The sequence below is a fragment of the Balaenoptera ricei genome, chromosome 18 (genome assembly GCF_028023285.1).
Source record: "Balaenoptera ricei isolate mBalRic1 chromosome 18, mBalRic1.hap2, whole genome shotgun sequence".
In the NCBI taxonomy this organism is placed as follows: Eukaryota; Metazoa; Chordata; class Mammalia; order Artiodactyla; family Balaenopteridae; genus Balaenoptera; species Balaenoptera ricei.
Window position 1 is genome coordinate 6221444 of NC_082656.1, and position 15765 is coordinate 6237208.

The following is a 15765-nucleotide window of genomic DNA, read 5'->3' on the forward strand; positions in this document are numbered from 1 at the left end:
AGCAGCCAGGAGCTGTCTGCTGGAGAAAGGCATAGCCTTCCGGGGTGCATGGGGGACGGGCTGGGGGCAGGACACATAGCTGTTTACCTTGTCAAGCTATTGGCCTATAACCATTTCTATCCCTGACACAGACAAAGAAATCTTTCTTATAGGTTACGATTCTCTGGGTCGTTTGCCAGCAGGTTGGCGCATAACAGCAGCCTGAATGAGCACAAAAGCAGGTGGCATTAGGAGGGTGGCGTGTATAGGATATTGCATGTGGCATTAGGAATGTGGCATGTGTAGGAGATTGGCAGGTGGCATTAGGAAGGTGGCATACTTAGGAGATTGGCAGGTGGCATAGGAAGGTGGCATACGTAGGAGATTGGCAGGTGGCATTAGGAAGGTGGCATACATAGGAGATTGGTGTCCTTGCCTCTTCTCTGTGCCTGTCATTGCTTTGTGTGGTTTCTCTCTTTGCAGGCTTCTTTTCACATGCCCTACCATGTTTGGAAAATGGGGGATTTAAGGTTATTCCTGGGTATGTTATACTCTTCTTTAACTTTTGTGAATGAGCCCTCTTCTAATTGGCTATTGTTATATAATCAGTCGGTTATATATATTATGCATAGTGGTCATATTACATTGTCTTAGCGCTTTTGGGCTGCTATAACAATATACATCAAAAACAAAACAAAACAAAAAACAAAACAAAACAAAAAAACAATATACATCAGACTGGTGGCTTATAAACAACAGATATTTATTCTCACTGTTCTGGAGGCTGGGAAGTCCAGGATCATGTTGCCAGCAGATTTGGTAAGGGCCTGCTTTTTGGTTCACAGATGGCACCTTTTTGCTCTGTCCTCACTTGGTGGAAGGGGCAAGCAAGAAGCTCTCTGGGGCTCCGTTTATTAAGGTACTAATCTCATTCATGAGGGTTCTGCCCTCATGACCCAGTCACCTCCCAAAGGCCCCACATCCTAATACCATCACCTTGGGCATTAGGTTTTCAACACATGAATTTTGGGGGGACTCAAACATTCAGATTGTAGCATATATATAACCAGTAATTTATATTTAGAAAGCTGTTGATTTTAAGATATAATCGTGTAACTGGGCACTTTTCAAGCTCTTATCAATTCTAACCTCTTTTTGGTTATTTTTCTTGAATTTTCTAGGTAGACAGTCATATCATCTGTAGGTGATGATTATTTTTGTTTCTTTTCTTATTTCTATTTCTATTTCATGTTTTATTACCAGAGTTTAGACTAGATAGAAGGAGAAGAGATTGTTAACTCAATCTGTTGAGTGATTTTTTTTTAACATAAGATTGAGTATTGTCCTTCAGGTAGATGTACTTTCCCTGTCCTGTAGGGCAGGGGTCCCCAGCAGTCCGAGGCCTGTTAGGAACCAGCTGCACGGCAGGAGGTGAGTGGCGGGCGAGCAAGTGAAGCTTCATCTCCCGCTCCCCATCGCTTGCATTACCGCCTGAACCACCCCCTACCTGCCCCTCCCCATCCGTGGAAAAACTGTCCTCCACAAAACTGGTCCCTGGTGCCAAAAAGGTTGGGACAGCTGCTGTAGGGGGTAGGTTGTATGACCCTTCAAGACTTCTCCTTATTAGTCTTGCCACTCTGTGTGCACCTACAGACCCATTGCACCAGTAGGTTCAGTTCCCTTAGAAAAACAAAGCAGTGTGTATGCATAGTCATTAAAGGTGAGCCAGCAGTGTATGTGATGGGGGCTAAGCCAGTATTAATGACAGGTTGATGCTGACTTTGGGAACTTTGACTCACCCGCAGAAATGGAAAGCCAACATAGTGTATTAGCTTCTATAAAGACTGTAATCAGACAAATAAATTTGTCCAGACACAGGCTAATATTGATATAGCGATTTTAAACGCTTTTCAAAAGTATTGTGGAATATAGAGCCGTGTATTACAAGAAATGGCAATAAAACAGCAGAAGCAAATAATGAACACTTAATAGGGAAGTTAAATTTTCACACTTGACTAGACTTACTGCAAAGGACTAACCTAAAAACTTAATATGAGCACTATCTCTGTTAAATGACAGTATAAGAGGAGTAATCTCAAATCATCCAGAATTAATTATCTTTGTACTAGGCTGTTTGAAATTACTCAAAATAGCTTCTGAAGACAGGCAGTCTTTCTTTACACACAAATAATTGTCTTCTCAGGTTGGAAATGTTGCCACATATTAAGCCAAACATATTTTTGTACCTAATTCTTATATTTCTATCAGTTTATTTTCAGGGGAAGCCAATTTGAGAACTGAAATCATGCAAGAGAATAATTTTGATTGAAGTGAATATTTCTAAGCTTGATGCATTTTGTATTAGTGTTACATAATATTTTAGGAAGTATGTATGGCAGACATGCCAAAAATTACATTTAATTTCCTAAAGACTCTAGCAAGTAATAAAAAAATTTATATTAGTTTAACTGGTAGCTAGTAATGAGTTTAATACTGAGAAAGCTAATTTGCTTCTATTAGCAGTTTTAAGAGGTTAGTCTAATATAAGTAACTGCTTTGTGCTCTACCCCCAAACTTCATACTGAACTTTTTCTGCTAGATTTTAGAATTATCATTTTGATGACAACCCAAGATATGGTAATGGAATATAAATGTGAGGTAGAACTAATATCTCAGTTTGGAGCATGAAAAAAAGAAAGGAGATATATGATCTGAAAATCACCCATCTCCAAGGTTGGGACTAGAAGGATACTTGTCAGGCAGTTGCCTCAAGCACAAAATTTAAGGGGGTACTAAAAATCTATGCAATAAAATAAATAATATTTTAATATGGTTAAAAAATTAAAATTAGTGCAAAAATTTGTAAACAAAATATCAAAAATTTAAGAAAGACAAGATCAGTATCTGATTTTTCCTTTTGGGTAAGGCTTCAGTGTGTCATAGCATGACTGATCATGTTACTGGTTGTGTTTTAATTTAAAATTTTGATATTTTGTTCACCATGGATTTTTTTTTGCATTAATTTTTATGTTTTAAAATTATCATTTATCTTGGAACCACCTCTGGAATGTTGGAGTAAGGACATTGTGTAAATTCTCTTTTCCAAAACAGCAGTGAGAAGAAAATTTCACTGAGTGAGGCAAAAATTGTCAAAATAAGCTATTATAGAACTCTGGAAATTGATCAAAGACTTGCAACAATCCAGGGGGTGTTTATTCAAGAAAAAAGACTGAATTGTGGTAAGAATAGTGACCTTTGTGGCATTTAAATTTATTCCCATTACCTCTTCCCAGCACCACGGTAGTTTTGAAAGGTAAAAGCTACTGGAGGGGACAGAGTAGGTTCAGAGCTCTTCAAATGCCCCATTCTTAGAAAACTGTCACTGTATGATCTGTCTGGCAGCTCCCTGAAAAGCTCAGAACTTGTTTTTATTTCTCCTGACTCAGAACTCATTCTTTGTAAACACCCTTAGGGGATTTGTTAGAAATGATCAGTGGCAGTTGTTTAACAGCACAGCTTCCTGAGGCGGCTACACCGGTTGGGGTTAACAGGAGGTTGACCAAAAAGCTGAAAAGGAATAATTGGGAAAAGAGATATCTGTAGAGGGCTGTGAAAAACTTTGACATATTCCTTAGAATCTAGAAGGCCCATATGCATATTCAAGTCTGTACATATGCCTAAGTAAGACTTGAGAAGGCCTTAATCTATCACCTCTGGCTGACATTGAGGCTGTACACAAGCAGGAAGAATAGACAGAGTTGTAAACTGTCATCAGGGCATAGAAAGCCCATGTCAGCATACACACGGAGCCCACAGCAAAGGCTGTGAGACATACTGGTTCAAAGCATTTAAGGAAATCTCTGTCCCATCATTAGCTGACTAATGAAGCAAATTGGGCAGAGACTTAAGTGGCTGCACATGGTAAAGAAAATAGACTTTATAGAATTAGTCCAGGAAATGGACAGATAGCATTAGGAATAACAAAAGCAAACAGCAACAACAATAAACCTTTGGTTGGAGTGGCGGAATCTGATTTCTGGAGTTGCCATATTATATTATTTTAAATCGAATTTCAACACACAATCGCAATACACAAAGAAACAGGAACGTATGACCAAGTCACAGGGAGAAAACAATTAAAAATGTCCCTGAAAAAGTTCAGATGTTGGACTTATTAGACAAATGTTTTAAGTCAGCAATCATAAATGTATTCAAAGAATGAAAGGAAGTCATGTCTAAAGAATTAAAGGATGAGAATGATGTCTCACCAAATAGAGAATATAAATAAAGGTATAGAAATAATTTTAAAAGAACCAAATAGAAATTCTGGAGTTGAAAAGTACAATAATGGGGGCTGAAAAATGGTTTTGAATTGGCAGAAGAAAGAATCAGTGAACTTGAAAGTAGGTCAATTGAAATTATACAATTTGAGGAACAGAAAGCCAAATGAATGAAGAAAAATGAACAGGACTTCAGATTATTCATTGTGAGTACCAACATAGGCATAATGGAAGTCCCAGAAGGAGAAAAGAGAGAGAAAGAATACTTGAAGAGACAATGGCCCAAAACTTGCCAAATTTAATTTAAAAGATTAATCTGCACATCCAAGAAGGTCAGTATATTTCAGGATAAATGCAGAGCTCTACAGCCAGACACACAACAGTCAAGCTGTTAAAAGCCAAAACAAAGAAAGCAGCAAGAGAGAATGAATTACTATGTATGAGGAACCCTCAATAAGATTAACACCTGACTTCTCATCAGGAATCATGGAAGCCTGAAGCTAGTTCTTTCAAAGTGCTGAAAGAACCACCATCCATATAGTTTTGCTATATCCAGCAAAACTACCCTTCAACAAAGGAGAAAAAAATAAGACATCTCAGGAAAACAAAAACAGAGAATTTGTCACTACCAGACTTGCCCTATAAGAAATATTAAAGGGGAACTTTCAGGTTGTAATAAAAGAACACTAGACAGTAACTCAAATCCATGGAAGAAATAGAGTATCAGTAAAAGTAACTGATTATGTAAATATCAAGGCAGTATAGACTACTAAGAAAATAACTAAGACATATAAAGGAAACAACAAGGGAATTAAAATGCTATAGAAAAATATCTATTTAACACAAAAGAAGGCAGTAATGGAGGAATAGAGGGACAAAAAGACATAAGACATTCAGAAAACAGTAAAATGGCAAATGTAAATACTATCAGTAATTACATTAAATGTAAATGAACTAAACATGCCAGTAAAAAGTCAGAGATGGGCAGAATGAATTAAATAAACATGATCTGACTATATTCTCACTACAGCAGACCCATTTTATATTCAAACACAAATAGTTTGAAAGTAAAAGAATAGAATAAGGTATACCATGCAAATAGTAACCAAAAGAGTGCCGGGAGTGGCTATACTAATATTAGACAAAATAGATTTTGAGTAAAAAATTATCACAAGAGACAAAGAAGGTCATTATATATTGATAAAAGGGTCAGTCCGTCAGGAAGACATAACAATTACAAACATATGTGCATCTAACAACAGTTTCCCAAAATACATGAAGCAAAAACTGACAGAATTGATGGGAGAAATAGAAAATACAACAATAATAGTTGGAGATTTCAATATCCTGCTTTCAATAACAAGTCGAAACTAGGCAGAAGTTTAGCTAGGCAACTAGGCAGAAGATCAACAAGGAAGTAAAAGACCTGAACAACATTATAAACCAGCTAGAACTAAGAGACATCCAAAGAACAGCCCACCCAACCATAGTAGAATACACATTGTTTTCAGGTGCACATAGAAAATTCTTCAGAATAGAATATATTAGGCCATAGAACATATATTAGGCCATAGATCATGTTTCAATAACTTTAAAAGCATTGAAATCACACAAGGATTTTTTTTTTTTATCATACTGGAGTGATATTAGAAATCAGTAGCAGAAGGAAATTTCAGAAATTCATAAAATGTGGAAATTAAATAATATACTCTAATAACCAGTGGGTCAAAGAAGAGATCACAAGGGAAATTAGAAAATGCTTTGAGGTGAATGAAAACAAAACATACTAAAACTTACGGGATGCCAGTAAATCAGTGCTTAGAGGGATATTTATCGTTAAGAATGCCTATATTAACACAAAAAGAAGGATCACAAATCAGTAACCTAATCTTTCACCTTACGAAAGTAGAAAAAGAAGAGCAAACTGAACCCTAAGCAAGCAGAAGGAAGGAAATAATAAAGACCAGAGTAGAAGTAAGTGAACTAGAGAATAGAAAAACAATAGAGAAAATCGATAAAACCTAAAATTAATCCTTTTAAAAGATCAACAAAATTGACAAACCCTTAGCTGACTAACCAATAGAAAAAGAAGGAAGGCTCAATTACCAAATCCAGGAATGAAAGAGGGAGTTTTATATACTACCCACGGCAGAGAAATAAAAATGACCATAAGGGAATATTATGAATAACTTTATGTCAACAGATTAGATAACCTAGATGAAATGGATAAACTCCTAGGAAGACACAGACTACCCAACTGACCCAAGAAGAAATAGAAAATCTGAAGTGACCTGTTACATGTAAAGAAATTGAATTAGTAAAAATTTCCTGCAAAGAAAATCCCAGACTAAGATGACTTCACTGGTAAATTATATCAGTGAAGAATTAATAACAATTTAGCACAATCTCTTCCAGAAAATGGAAAAGGAGGGAACATTTCCCAACTCGTTTTTTGAGGCCATTAATATTTTGATACTAAAACCAGAAGAAAAAAACATAAGAAAGCACAGGCCAGTATTCCTTATGAATATAGATACAAAAATTTGCAACAAAATACTAGCAAACCAAACCCAGCAACATATAGAAAGGTTTATACATCATGACCAAGTGGGATTTCTCTAAGGAATGCAAGCGTGGCTTAATATATGAAAATCAGTGTAATACACCATATTAATAGAATAAAGTACATGCAAGACTTCTACACTGAAAACTACAAAACATCATTGAAAGAAAGTAAAGATAAGCTAAATAAATGGAAAGACATCCCCTATTCATGGACTGAAAGACAATATTGTTAAGATGGCAATGCTTCCCAAATTGACCTACAGACTCAATGTAATCCCAGCTGCTCTTTTAGCAGACTGATCCTAAAACTCATATGGAAATGCAAGGGACACAGAATAGCCAAAGCAATCCTGAAAAAGGAGAACAAAGTTGAAGGACTCACACTTCCTGATTTTAAAACTTACTACAAAACTACAGTGATTAGATGGTGTGGTACTGGCATAAGTATAGCCTTTTATAGATCAGTGGTATAAAATTGAGAGTCCAGAAATAAACGCTTAGATTTATGATTTTTCAACAAGGGTGATAAGACAATTCAAAGAGAAAGAATAGTCTTTTTAACAAATGGTGCTGGAGTAACTACGTCCACATGCAGAAGAATGAAGTTGCACCTTCGCACTATATACAAAAATTAACTCAAAATGGATCACTGATTTGAATGTCGAAGCTAAAATAAAAAGACCTTTAGAAGAAAACATAGAAGTAAATTTTCATGCTCTTGGAGTAGGCAGTGGTTTCTTAAATATGATACCAAAAGCATAAGTAACAAAAGAAAGCATATATAAGTTGGGCTTCATAAAAATTAAAAACTTTTGTGTTTTAGAGAGTATCATCAAGAAAAAGATAGTCCATAGAAGGGGAGCAAATTTTTACAAATTATGTATCTAATAAGAACTTGTATCCAAAATGTATTAAGAATGGTTGCAACTCAATAATATAAATAACCCAATTAAAAATTGAAGGCTTCAAGTTGATATTTCTCCAAAGAAGATATACTAATGACAAATAAACCTATTAAAAGATGGTCAGCATTAGTTATTAGGGAGATACAAATCAAAAGTACAATGAGAAATCACTACGCACCGACTAAGATGGCTAACATAAAAAATAAAATACCAAGTGTTGGTGAAGATTGGAACCCTGATACATTGCTGGTGGGACTGTGAAATGTTACACTTTGGAAAATTGTTGCTAGTTACTCAAATTATAAACATAGGGTTATAATATAACCCAGCAATTCCATTCCTAAGCATATACCTAAGAGAGTTGAAAATGTATCCATATAAAAACTGTACACCAATTTGTACATAATAGCCAAAAACTGGAAACAGTTCAGCCATCTATCAACTGATGAATGGATAAAACGTGGCATATTCGTACAATAGAATATTACTCATTCATAAAAAGGAATGAAGTACTGACATGTGTGAACTTTGGAAACATTTTAAGTGGAAGAAGCCAGACATAAAAGGCCACACATTGTGTGGTTCCATTTACATCAAATATCCGGAATAGGCAGATTTATAGAGACAAAATAGATTAGTGGTTGTCAGAGGCTGGGCGTTGGGAGAATGGGGGGGGGTATCTGCTAATTGGGATGGAGTTTCTTTGTGGGGTAATGAAAATGTTTTCAAATTTGATAGTGACAATGGTTGTACAATTTTGTGAGTATATTAAAACCACTGAATTGCACCCTGTAAAATGGTGCATTTTATGGTATGTGAGTTACATATCAGTAAAGCTGTTATTTAAAAATTTATTCATCTTGATTACGGAGTGTTTTGGTTCCTCTTAAATTTCGTGCCTGAGGCACATGCTTTGTCTCATCCTAGTCCTGACCCTGTCTTAGCCCACAGGGCTGCTGCCTCAGAATTCAGTAAAATATCTAGACTGGAAGATCAGAAACCTCAGGAAGGTTGGTGGTTATGTGTGAAGCAACAACTGATATTAGAGGAGGAAACTCTAGTGGATTGGTCGAACTTTGAAAGCAACATTCTGTGAGCTTTTAACGTGTGAGCAAAGTGTGTACGTCCAGCAGGGCCATGCTGTATGTCACCGCGGTGCAGGCTTTGGTGTCCACGGCTCTCTTAACATTGGGAAACGTTAAGAGCATCTTCACAGATTTCTTAGTAAGGAAGAGAAAGGCTGTACTTTATAGAGTAGTGCTGTCTAATAGAAATACACTGTGAGCCACGATGTAATTTTAACTTTTCTAGTAACCACATTAACAAGGAAAAAAGAAACAGATGGAATTAATTTTAATGTATTTTATTTAACCTAATATATTCAAAATATTATCTTCAGATAATTAATTTTAAAAATGAGGAATGAGAAATAGGTGAATGGTATAAAAAGAGATCAAAAAGTTTATTTTGCAACTGGCTCCATGTTCATACAAAAAAAGCAGAACAGTTTAGGGTAGGCGGCTCATTTAACTGGTCTCCTGGCAGGAGGGACAATTATTCAAGCCCTTCCTATTCCATCTCAGAAGAAAACGCATTTTGTGAACATGTAGACTTTTGTATCCAGGGCACGCACATGGCCTCTGCGCTGTTGGTGTTAGTCCCAGTAGCGTTGGGCGCGCCCCATGTTGCATCAGTAGCGGGGGGGGGGGGGGGGTCTGGTTGTGGTGGTGTTTGCTGTGCTGCTGGTGGTGCTTGTAGTGGTGGGGGGATGGGTGGGAGTGGTGGTTAGGGAAGGTCCTCAGATAGATGGGTTCCTAAGTACGTTAGACAGAAGTAAACCTCTCCTTCATCCCATCTGGACTTGGAGCTGTTTGATTTTCTCAGTGTGGTGTGATCTCTGCCCCCCCGCCCCCGCCCCCACCGTATAAGGACTGGCAGTCCTTCCGCTTTCTTCCCCTGCATCTGACTCCTTCATCCATCTGCCCCCTGCACCTTGCTCCTCACTCACTTTGTTGTTGTTGTTGTTTTTGCATTGTTTACAACATTTTATTAAAGTACAAAATTGTTGGAATTAAGCTAAATAGAAAAACATAGTAAATATTTACAAAAACCTTGATAACACCACTCACCTCACACACATGTAACGAATGTAGGAAGGGCTTAAAAAGTTTACAAGTTGAAAAGTATGGCGATTTCCTCAAATTGGATGTAACAGCTCGCTGCTGAGTATGGCATCAATATAATAAATAAGATCTTTGAGAGAATGCTGTCCCCGACTCTTCTGCAATCGAGTGCCTCCTAGAAATTTGTTCCTTGGGAGATTCAGACTGAGACTCTGGCTGAGACTTGTCCCCTCAGCCAGAGGGGACAAGCCAAGTGTTGAGATAATCACAATTTAGGGTCTAATTTTCTTCATCCGATTGACTGTGTTGAGGTTATAGAGACACAGCCACGGTCCTCACTCTTGCTCCTGCCCTTCTTAGAGATCTGCGTTCTTCCTCTCACCTCTTTGCCTTCTAGCCCTCAGCTTTTCTCTCTGCCACATTTATGCTCTTGGAAAAGACTCTTTATTGTTTCAAGGAGGAAGCCTAGAGGGAGTTGGCAGTAAATAGGGACCTGGCGGGAAGAAAGAGTGGAAAAGGTATTCTCAAGCCCTTCCAAATGCTGGAGGCAATTCATTCATTGTCTTTCAGGTACCCTGAAGATGTGTTGGGTTGGAATGGAAACATTAATACCCAAACCCCTGCTGCTGCTCAGAAAATGACGTGCGCACAGCGATAGGTAGTTTTGGAGATTTAATTGTTTCATAATCTCTGGGTTTTCCAATTCTATTTCCTTGCTTGGAAAAATGATAAAATTGTTATTTTTGCAGGTAAAAAATGGTTGGCTATAGTAATTTTATATGACTCAACCTAATACTAGCAGGCCTTCTGTGGTATCTATTGCAGTAGCATTTGGGAGGAAAATTTGTCCCTTTTCTACCACTGAGCAACTAATCTCCTTGCTGGACAATTTAGAGGAGAAAGTAATTTTTGCTGACTTATTTTGAAATACAGTTTTATTAAGGATTTAATTAATATTAATATTGTTAATGTAGGGTTTACAGTTGCTCTGGCTTTTTATTTCTTCTGAATTATAGGAAAGTAAGAAGCATAACAAGTATAAATTTGGTGCAATTTAAGAAAATTAAGATCTACAAAATGGACATGATTATTCATGTATCAGCGGTATCCTTCCCCGATAAAAGCCAAGTCTTAAGCTCCTAAGATACTTCATTTATATGGTGTATTTAAGAATCAGTTTTCAGATCATTAACTACTTGAGGGATTAAAATAGAAAATTGAAGTCATGTAATCCATTGAGGATTAATCTGAATATAAGATTAAGTATCTCTAAAATCCTAGACACAGCCAATGGAAAAATAGTGAGTTTATTGAAACAACTCCCATTATGAAGAACTTATTTGTGGCACAATTACTGCCTAGATTCAAGAACTCCTGCGCTAACTTTATTTTTCACTGAGAAGTAGTAGTGTAATGAAGTACCTGTTTATGTTTCCCTGAATCTTGCTCCTTTCTTCTGAATTTTCCTGTGCCTTCTCTTTTTAAGGTTTCTACACCTGGATTGTCAACTAGGGCAAATTGTCACCAATGGCAGTAAAACTTGTTTTCTGGGGGTCAAGGTGAGTCTATGTGGATTTCTGTTCAATTTATGATTCCATTTGACCGGGGGTCATAGTTGCCTCTTAAATGTTGTATGATACTTCTTGGTAGTCAAAGTAAATAGCTGGTGATAATTTTGGGTAAATATTATTAATGATGCAAGCAAATAAAAATGAATTCTCATACGAAAGCTTAATTCAATTTTGCTTTTTTTAAGATGTGAGGATTATATTCAGACGTTGACTGAAACTCAAGTTCAAGCAATGTGTTTTGTTAATGATTTTAAATTTGAGAAGTGTGTATATAAGACATCTCTTTCCTGGTGGTGATTAATCTTCTCCTGCAACAAAAGGTTATGGTGTGATTGTTAACATGTGTTTAATGATATCAGTTGACGGAAATAGAACAAGAGGATGCAGTCGTATTTAGGGGCTTGCCTTGATTAGAGGATGTGCTTCTTGAGAGAAAAAGACCAGATTGGGAGGGAAAAAGTTACTGCAGTGCAGAGTTTATTAAATGATGCGTAGAAGCTTTAGTGAACAGCCAAGACCATGGAAAGTTTAAAGCATTTGAGACATTTGAGAGAAGCTTTTCTGGGGGCTTCTGCTTGTCCATATGGCATTCTGTGCAAATTAGACAAAGGCATCCCTTCCACAGACCTTTTACGTCCATCTGATGGAGAATGGTTGGACTGTACAGATTTTTAGAACAAGACACTTTATTGCCATATGCTGGAAACTTGTAAGATAAATAAATTACCCATCTTTAAGTCATCAAAGTGGTAATAAAAATACAATTTTTAAAATGATGTGGTTGGCGCCCCCTTGAATGTGGTGGCCTTGCACAGTTTACAACCTGAACAACTGCCAGGCTGGCTTTGCTTTCAGGACAGATTCTAAGGAAGGGAGTTTTTTTGGGTTTTTTTGTGTTTTTCTTTTATTTCTTTTTATATTTTTTATTTTTGGCTGTGTTGAGTCTTCGTTTCTGTGCGAGGGCTTTCTCTAGTTGTGGCAAGCGGGGACCACTCTTCATCACGGTGTGCGGACCTCTTCACTATCGCGGCCTCTCTTGTTGCGGAGCACGGGCTCCAGACGTGCAGGCTCAGTAGTTGTGACTCACAGGCCTAGTTGCTCCGCGGCATGTGGGATCTTCCCAGACCAGGGCTCGAACCCGTGTCCCCTGCATTGGCAGGCAGATTCTCAACCACTGCGCCACCAGGGAAGCCCTTTTTTTTTTTTTTTTAATTAAGTTCTGGTCCTTGAGGACGAGAGAGAAATAATAGTTTGGGGTATGGCTTTGATTGGACACTTGGATTGATTGAAAGACACTTATCAGAGGGACAGTAGCTTCTGTAGGTTTGGAGGCCAGAGGGCTGGCCTGCGTTTTCTAGGGGTAAAACTAGGGAGGGAAAGCCTAAACCATGTTTTAAACCAAATTAATGACGCAGTTCCTGCAGTTGAGTGATAGTGTGTACTTTCAGATTCCCAGCACTTCTAAAGTGGTTTTATTCTGTAGATCACCACCTCTGTAACGTTCTTGTTCTTAAGGACTATTTATTTATTTATTTATTTAAAAGCATGGTGTTTTTTTTTGTTGTTTATTTATTTATTTATGGTTGCGTTGGGTCTTCGTTGCTGCACACGGGCTTTCTCTAGTTGTGGTGAGCGGTGGCTACTCTTTGTTGCGGTGCGCGGGCTTCCATTGCAGTGGCTTCTCATTGCAGAGCACGGGCTCTAGGTGCGCAGGTTTCAGTAGTTGTGGCATGTGGGCTCAGTAGTTGTGGCTCGCGGGCTCTAGAGCGCAGGCTCAGTAGTTGTGGCGCACGGGCTTAGTTGCTCTGCGGCATGTGGGATCCTCCTGGACCAGGGCTCGAACCCGTGTTCCCTGCATTGGCAGGCGGATTCTTAACCACTGCGCCACCAGGAAAGTCCCTTAAGGACTATTTAAACTTGAGTTTTTCCCCGATAAAAAGGAGTTGCTTTCAAAATGTTGAGTGTGTCTGTAATGGCTGGCTCTTCCCTACTGATGAATTTTTGTAATTAATCTTCTGATGAGACAAAAAGCTGTTATGTTGTTGTTAATGGGTGGATATTGATTGATAAATACAGGGTAAGAGAGGTGCACCAGTATGTTGGGTCCAGAGATAGGGCTGCAGGTGGAGAATGTGACTGATGACTGATGTATTATTGAGATTAAAAAAAATAACAGATATGGGAGAAAACAGTGTAGTGCGGGTAGGTGATGGTGGTGGCGGTCTCGGTAGCTGGGGTCATGGGTGGAGGTCGTGGTGACTGTAGGGGTGGTCAGGATGGTGGCGGCACCGGGGGTACTGTGGGGGGGGTGGGCGGCAGTAGCCACGGGGACATCGATGACTCATGAGAGGGAAGGGAATGGGAGATGGAAAAGATACCAGGCCATAGAAACCAAATATACGGCCTGGGAAAGAGCTCTTGCTTTCTTGGGTGCTGATGACAGAATTGATTAGAGGGAAATCCAAGGGGCTTCTCTTTGGGGAATGATAAACACGTTTTGTTACTGTATCATTTATCCATCTCTTCCTCCCCTGGAGGATACCCCTTTCCCTTAAGAATAACGACAAAGAGATCTCAGAGAACAGATATAACTCCAGTGAACGTTGGTGTTTATTTCCCTTACCCCTGCCACGGCCTGCATTTCTCTCCTGTGTGTGTGTGTGTGTGTGTACAAGGGGGCGGGGTTTGATCCTCTGAATACAGAAGTAGAGGAATACATGATCAGTTATTTAATTATTTATGGTTTGGCCGTGCCACGTGGCATGCGGGATCTTAATTTCCCGACCAGGGATCGAACCCGTGCCCCCTGCAGTGGAAGCGTGGAGTCTTAACCACTGGACCGCCAGGGAAGTCCCTATATGATCAATTAAAAGAACCATTTATGTGATTTATGGGAAGAGGCCCTGGTATTATTTACCTCTGAAACCTCTCTCACCCACCCCCGCCGCACCTACATGATTTGTGTTTTGAAGAGAGAAATGATGTGGATTTAAAAAAGATGAATTTAGGGGCAGAAGGAAAAGGGGAAAGAGGATTAGGGAGGTTTACATGGATTAATTCTCTCATGGATAATTGTTTAGCTGTCTGTTTCACTTTGTTTGTATCTTTATGTCTGATTTTTTTTCTTTGCCTTTGGAATACCAAGGAAAGACTGAGAATATGGAGATGTTTTGGGTCTAATATTTGGTATCTGTGGTATTGAGCTAGTAATTTCGTGTTCCATTTTTCCTTACCTTTCATAGGGAGAATGATATTTGCTACTAGAAAAGGTTTGTGAAAACACTAGCTTCATAAATGTTAAAATGAAACAATGGTATTTAAGAACAAGCCAGCTCTCTCATTGTCATTAATCTTCATAAATTTGGGGTTGACATATTTTATCACTCTGTGATCCCAATAATTGTTTTCATTACTTTTAATAAGAGATCCTTTCTGCTGATTATGTAAAGGTGTAGGTACGCTGCAGCAGGAGTGACGTAGACATAAAGAGTAGCTTTTTAAAAGGCGGTGGTTAGTGGGTTCTCATATGGTGGAGGGTGTTAGGTTAGGTGCATAGTGCCATGTACATCACGCATTGCTGAATGGCATGGCTTTGCAGTGTTTCAGTGCCAGCTCTGTCTACCATCTAGTGAGTGCTCTCTTGCTTCAGTGCTGTGTGAGCCCGTAACACTCATTGTCTCGTTTGCTTCTTGAACGCTCTGAGGTGGGTGCTGACATTACCCTCCAGCTCGGAAGTGGTGAGGGTTGGAGCCGGACCTTGCAGCCGGCTGCACCCTTAACCATTGGGCTCTACTGCCTCGCTGGACACCCACCTGGATCCACTCCTGAAAGTCTTTCTCGTCTCTCAAATTCTGTATGTTCCAGACTAGCCTTCCTCATCCCCCGTCGTATGAAGCATGATAGCATCGTAGACAGAACTGCTTTAAAATGGAGCAGATAATTCTATTATTAGAGAGCACCAGCTGAACAAGGCCAGAGGAATCCTAGATAGAAATTTGCACCCTGTAATGAGACGTGAGGGAATTGTTGGTTATAATTTGTTTCCTAAAGACCTTAGGGGTTTTTAAAGACTATATATTTTTTTCCAACCAAAGAAGGTCCTGTGATTCTGAAATATCTAAATGTCAGATAGGACTGAAACATACTCAGATTCTGAGCATGTGAAGAAACTCAGCAGTGCGTAGGCTTTATTTTCTGCTTTAAAATGATCCTCCGGGGTAGATTAGAAGCACCAGGGTCTCAGAATCCATTATTTCAGGGATAGTGAGGTTAATCTTTTTCCTAATCCATCTTTTCCTTAGGCAGAAAACATAGAAGTAGAGACAGGCCACATTTCAATATT

At 38.7% G+C, this 15765-nt stretch overlaps 1 protein-coding gene across 9 annotated transcripts in view; it reads left to right on the forward strand.

The window, feature by feature from the left end:
* The window catches only part of MTUS2 (microtubule associated scaffold protein 2), a 531311-nt gene that overhangs the window by 17924 nt on the left and 497622 nt on the right, over window positions 1-15765 (forward strand). For 7 of the 9 annotated variants that reach the window (XR_009498826.1, XR_009498824.1, XR_009498825.1 and 4 more), the window contains exons 2-3: window positions 10423-10510; window positions 11339-11411. The exons of 1 other annotated variant lie outside the window; for it this stretch is intronic. The gene's annotated coding sequence lies outside the window, so the exon portion shown is untranslated. The remainder of the gene's footprint in view (window positions 1-10422; window positions 10511-11338; window positions 11412-15765) is intronic. One more of the 9 variants, XM_059903312.1, reaches the window with a different exon arrangement.